This window comes from Eulemur rufifrons, chromosome 20 (genome assembly GCF_041146395.1).
Source record: "Eulemur rufifrons isolate Redbay chromosome 20, OSU_ERuf_1, whole genome shotgun sequence".
NCBI classification, from domain to species: domain Eukaryota; kingdom Metazoa; phylum Chordata; class Mammalia; order Primates; family Lemuridae; genus Eulemur; species Eulemur rufifrons.
Window position 1 is genome coordinate 49,055,397 of NC_091002.1, and position 6,685 is coordinate 49,062,081.

The window sequence follows — 6,685 nt, forward strand, 5'->3', positions numbered from 1 at the left end:
GGCCAATGTATAATGGTGCCTCGAAAGTCTTGGCCCCTTGGCTCCTTTTACCCAAACCAAAAGAAAGGTTATAATTTATATTTAGCATAATTTGTTTAGCAGGAACAGATATATTAGATATATTGACGTATGCTCCCCATTGTTGTAACAAATCTCTTCCCTACAGATGAATAGTTATCTTAGCCACGTAAGGTTTTAAAGTGGCTGTCTGTTCATCTGGGGTTGAACAATTTAAAATTGGTTGACTTTGAAATATATCAGCCATCATTTCTATTCCAGTAGGAATAGTAGGAACTTGTTGTAATGGCCAAGCCTTTGGTCAAAAACTTTTAGAAATAATTGTAACATCACCTCCAGTATCTACAAGTCCAACAAAAGATTTGCCATTAAACTTAATTTCTAATTGAGGTCTGTGGTCATTAATAAAAGTTTGGCAATATACTTTAGGTCCAGTACTCCCAAAACCTCCTTGCCTTAGAACATCAGATTTTCCAATCTGTATGTAGGGTAGCAATAGAAGTTGTGCATTATGGTCTCTAGCCCGAATAGGATAATCAAAATTGGAACTCATCATAACTGAAATTTCTCCAGAATAATCTGAATCAATTACACTCAAATGCACTGAAATTCCTTTTAATGTAAGAGAGCTCCGGTTACGGATAAAAGCTCCGGAAAGTTGTTTACAAACTTTCCTTAAATGTCCTCTACAGCCGTAATTGAGACATCTTATGACACTTTTCTGCTTTCCAGGAATCCTTGTCCTGCCCCTAGCCTCAGCTAACATTTGCATTTTAAAAGCGTCTGACTCAACGTTTCGGAAAAGTTTTCTTTAAAAATTTTTTGAGTGGCGGATGTAAAAACCGCTAACACTTTCAATTAGCATTATTAAAAGCCAATATATGTAACATCAAATTTTTTAAATCGGGCGGACTAACCGTTTTTTGCACAACATCTTGCAATCTAGCAATAAAATCTACATACGTTTTATTAACATTTAACACAAGCAAACACAGACTGTTTAGGAGAAGTTATCTTTTCTTACGCTCTAATCCAGCACTGTTGAATTTGAGCAATAACCTGATCATCTTTTCTAAGATCTTAGTTTGTTCTTTAAAATTTTTTCTATCAGCCTCTCTCAAGGGTGGATCGTGCTTCTGGGAATCATTTGCATTAGAATGCAGCGGTTTCCGTGCTTAAAGCTGAGGACTTGAGCTGTGCGGAGAGCTCTTAAAGTGATAGTTCTCCTTTAGAATTGTTTTCTTTTTCTCTTTTCTATATTTTCTATAGACCCAAGAAGAGGGTCGCTACCTACTTTTATTGGCTTTTTCTTATCCTGGCCCAATCAGATGGAAGGTCCCAACTGACCTTTTTTCTGCTAAAAACAGGCTCTAGATGTTTTACTAAGCTTTTTTTTTTTTTTTGGACGGATATCCTCCATCTCGCTAAAAGAGAATTCTGAGTTAGAATGAAATAGCTGTAGAGCTTGGGAAATCAAAGAGCAGAGTTTTCAAATACATAGAGGAATCTTTTTTTTTCTTTTACGGAGCGCTTTTTGTAATGTTTTCAGCGCCAACTGCTTTTGCTGCAGCTTGAACTCACCCGGAGGTGGGAACCAATCACATTGCTTCGAAATTAAATGTAACAATTCCTCGAGATTTTCCTGTTTCACAGCTAATTTACCACTCTTTAATAAGCTCTCAACAATTCCACATACTCAAAAAACATAGTCTTCCTCATTATTTTATTCCGGACAGAGTAATAATTTCTTTGCCCTGGAGTTGTTCACTTACCTCTCTTTAGGTAAGACACGCGCCTGACTTGCAATCCTCTCCTGGTCCCTTGGGATGCAATTCGGGAACCTCTTTGCCTGAGCAAAGCCTTTTGCCTTTAAGACCCTATGGGAATGTCCTGCGGACCAGGCTGGTTTGCAGCGAGTTAGCTATGCTCCCCGCAGAGAGGTTTTTCTCTTTCTGGTCCATCTGGTTTCTCAGGCAGGGGTGATCACAAAGGATGGAAAAAATGGTAGGAAACAGAAAGAAAAGAATAATAATAATACGCAGAGCCAAAGATATAGTTTATAAAGTAAAGTTTATGAAAATAGACAAAGGGAGGGTGTCTGGATGGATATATTTTGTTATGGTCTCAGACGTGAGAAAATGACCACCTGAAAGCCGAATTGAGCCAAACTAGTGAGTCTTTATTAGCTGGCCAGCGTCTGCCCTCTGCACTGCCAAAGGTGGCGGCACAGAGAGCAGAGCTCAACTGGAAAAGAGGAAGGGTTTTTATACTATTTTACATTGGGGTCTTACGTGAGTCTGAGTACACAAGGTGGAGTCAGTTTTGTAATAAATTCTATTATCAGGGGGCCTGGGACCAGCCCCACCCCACCTGTTTTGATTGTATTCTATATGCAAGCAAGTTTACAGAAGCAGATAGCATCCGTTAAGTCAAGGAACATTTCTCCCAGGAACATTTCTCAAGCACAGTAAAATATAACTATACACATCTAGTGATTTTGAACAATCACTTACAAGTTAATCACTTTATTTTTTCTGTTATTCATGTATTTTTCTCTCAGCTCATAGGTCATGGGCCTATGAATCACACAGCACCAGTGAGCCTGTACACAAGATGGCTTCACTGTGGCTCACAGAGCCATAGGTATTACTGTGCCTCATCACATTCCCCTCTGGTTTTCACATGGAATCAAATCCTTGATTTATCTTTGCACACATGGTGATAATGGGTGTGTAATATCATGAGCTTAACACTTTGTACCAACAGGTAATTTAGAATACACGGACCCACTGTCAGGGCTAGGACGGACCCACTAGCAGGGTTAGGAGAAACAAAACTAAAGGTCCTGCTAAGGACAATAAGAGAGTTACAAATATGTTGACAGTGAGTTTGGACGATCATAAGTTTTACAGCTTGAACTCTTTGTTTAATATGAGAAAGTAGGCTGTTTATGATGCAGGGGGTAGGCATAGTGTTGATAAGCTTTTAACCCTTGTTATTCTGTCAGACCCATAGCTCGGTCTCCCATACCCTCTCTAATATCACTGTTTGTTTACTGTCAGAGGTCAAAGCGGAGGACCGGCTGGGATAGGGTGGAGTTTTGGGCTATAACAGTCTTATCTACTGTCCTGGGAAGCACCCAGGTATAGTGTATATTGGTGGGGGGTATCACCTGCCAGATTAAAACAGATAACTAGGAGGAATTAGAGGAGTTTTTGGAAAGTCTTATCTTTAGTGGGTCCTCGGTGGGCCAGGTGAACTATTTCTCAGGGGGCTGATCTGGGGTTGCCTTTTTGATCCGCGCGTGGTGGATGTAATGACACTTTTCCGGCAAACTTCATGGCTGTTGGCGTGGTGAGGATCACTGGCAGGGGTCTAGTCCACCTGGCCTCTGAGCTGGCAGGCTGAAGTTTTGTTATCCAGACGAGGTCTCCAGGCTGTACCTGAAATAGAGCTTTCTCGGGAGTGGGGTTAGTTGGCTGAACATGGTTTTACATGGGGTTATGTTTTTAACATAAGGAGTGGACCTGGTTTTTAGCAGGGCAAAGGGAAGGAGGCTCACCCAGTTTTTGCCAGTCTCTAATTTATTTTCTTTACCTGTTCTGAACTGTGAAGTCTTTAGACATAATTCAATTTTTTAATCAATCTTTAGTACTTGGGCCAGTAATTGAATTGTTTTGGTGATAAACACCGGGCCACAGTTGGACCCCGATGTTAGCAGGAGGCCAAATCTGGGGACAATTTTAGTTACTAGCTTTTTTACAGCTGTTTGTTCTGTCTCTGACTTTCTAAGAAAAGCTTCTGCCCATCCAGAGAAAGTGTCAATAAACATAAGCAAATATCGGTATCTATAGTTACCTGGTTTTACTTCAGTGAAAGTCACTTTTTAATGTTTTCCCAGAGCTTGTCTCTGCAACTTGGCCTTCAGGGGAAGGTTAATGTCTTTACCTGGATTTACTTGAGTGTAGACCTGGCACCTTGCTGAAGCTTGCCAGGCTTGGTGGTGTAGCTGAGGAATATCCAACCTTCTGTATCAGTTTTAGTCTTCAGGGCTTTTTTTTTTTTAATTTTAACTTCTTTTTTGGTGTAGTTTGGAGAGTTTGGCAAGAGCTGTTTTGGCAGAGGAGGGAGAGTTAGGAGAGTCCCCACTGGTTTTTGTGTGACATTTTTGCTGTTGCATCAGCGAAAGCATTGTCTTTTGCCACTGGGGTGTCAGTCTTTGCTCTTGGTAAAGTGCCCCAAGTACATGTGTCATTGTAAGGCTCTCCCCAGTCTTAGGGCCTGGGTCAGGGCTATGAGTTTAGCCTTTTGGGCTGAGGTTTTATGTCCAAAGCCTGTGCCCAGGGAATTGGGTCAGCAGCTATTGTAGCCACCCCTGCATACCTGATTTTCTCAGACATGTAGCTGCTTTTATCCATATGCAGTTCCTCATCAGGGTCTGGCCATGGGTGATCGGTGAGATCTGTTTTTAGGCTGGTAAGAGACTCCAGTATCTCGAAGCAGTTATGCAGTGGCTCTGCTGTCTCATCCCCCGGCAGCAGAGTGGCAGGGTTAAGAGCTGTTGTCTTCAGGAAGTGAATCCTGGGGGGAATCTAGCAACAGCACTTGATTGTACGTGAGTTGGAAAGCCATTCTTCTTCAGGTGGACTTTTTAGAGCCTCTCCTGAGAGAGGGGTTATGATACACAAGTCCTGCCCCAAAGTGAGCTTAGAGGCTTCTTTTGCCAGGACGGCTGTCATAGCAATGGCCCACAAGCAGCCTGGCCAGCCAGATGCTACAGGTCCAAACTGTTAGACAAGTATGCAACCAGTCTGTTTTCTTCTGGGCAATTTTATTAACTCAGACAGCACCTTTTAATCTCTTTACTTTCTGCAGCTTTTTCTAATAGCAGGGGACGACGAAGTGGGAAAAGGCATATTAATGGCATGTCTATTATCTGGTGCCTCTGGGTCTATGGGAGTCTACAGGCGGTAAGCTTTCAAAAGGCGTTCTAGGAACACCGCCGGAGACTCCTTAGGTCTCTGTATGGTTTTGCTTACCATAGACAAATTAGTTGGCCTGTTAGCTGTGGCCTGCATGGCCCTGAGCAGAGTCTGGTGATACTGATGGAGAGCCCCCTTATCTTGCTCCTTGTTTGGGTCCCACGCTGGGCACGTGGAGGGGAAGACATGTTGTATCTGACCAGGATCCGTGGAGTTGCCCATCAGGGCCAGGGTTTGCCTTAACAGCTTTTCTGTGTATATGTTTTTTATATATCATCTTTTTTGTCTATCCCTGTTTTAAGCCTGTCTAAACATTTACTCTATTTTAAGGGCCATACCTAGCCCCACCTGGCCCTGGAACTGTTTTACTTGCTAGCGAAGAAGGCCCCTAGAGTTAACAGGGTCCCCGGTGCTATAGCCCCCATCAGCATTGTTTTTACTGATGCCCAGTTTCTCTCTCTTTGACGCCCTGCCTCCTCCAGGGCCATGTCCCCATAGAGAGCTGTGAACTCTGCCCAGGCCCCACTGCTGTGGATCCAGTCGGCCAGCCGTGTCTCTAGGTAGGCCACCAGCCACTCCTGCACTTGTCCCACTATCTCCCTGTTGACACTCTCAGCACATAGTGCAGCCCCAAAGACGAACAGGGCCACGAGGCGGCCCCAATTGGGCCCCCCCTGGAAAAGCTCATTGGTGACCCGAGTGAAGCACTGCTGGGCTGAGCTGGGGGTCACATGCAGCTGAGCCGGCAGACCAGAGAAGGTACGCTGGAAGCGGGTCTCGAACTCATCTCCAGCTGCCCACATGGCTCGGTGCAGCGGGGTCAGCTGCTGGGCCCTTTTCTGGGCCACTTTTACAGATATAATCCTTCTGTCTCAGCTTATAGCCTATAAAGTCTGCCACCAAAGCTCGTGTGTCTGGGGCTGAGGCTGGGGTCGTCATCTGTATAAATGAATGGATATAATTAAAAAGCATATAAATGATCACCCTGAAAGTTTCTGGAAGTTTTTCAAAAAACATTAAGTGGCGTGCAGTTCTTACATGACCCTGATTGACCCATTTTGAGGAAAAAAAAGGGAATAATCTTTAGATCTCAGGAATCCTTGGTCCTGACCCATCGCCTGGTGGCTGCCTTACAGAAGCTAGGAACCTGATCCCGTGTTTCTGAGAAACGAGGACTATCGAGGGCAAAAGTCTAAACAGGGTAACCGAGAAAGAGTTTTAAAAAGGAGGACCGAGCCTATCATAGTCTAGTATAGCAGCATCAACAGAACCTGCTCCATTCTCTTAGGAGCTATGCCATAAAGTCCTATGCCAAACACCAGGGCCAAAAAGCCTGGTAGCAAGTACACTAAATCTATCATAAAAACAAGGAAAGTCAAGGAAAGGCTAAAGGAAGCCACAGAATTCACAGCGATACCAGAGCAGGTGTCGGCTGCTTCCGGAGACTCCTTAAGAACACTCGCCCATACTTGGTGGACAGTAGTTGCTGTCGAGAAACCAACAAAGGCACTCCTTGCCCCTGTTCTGTGGTTAATAAGTATAACTGGCAATCAGGGCAATAAGCTGGGCTAAAAGAATACCAGTGACTCAGCGCCGGAGCGGGAGGTGGTTCCCCCTTGGATAGAGGGCAGTTTTTACAATGAATTCTTTATAACCCATAAGTAACAGACTGGAACAGTGACAGA

The 6,685-nt window shown here is 43.8% G+C and overlaps 1 pseudogene; it reads right to left on the minus strand.

Annotated features, from left to right (window-relative positions):
- Positions 1 to 5,365: 5,365 nt before the first annotated feature.
- On the minus strand, positions 5,366 to 5,939 carry LOC138401088 (bcl-2-like protein 2 pseudogene; annotated as a pseudogene).
- Between the last annotated feature and the right edge of the window lie 746 nt (positions 5,940 to 6,685).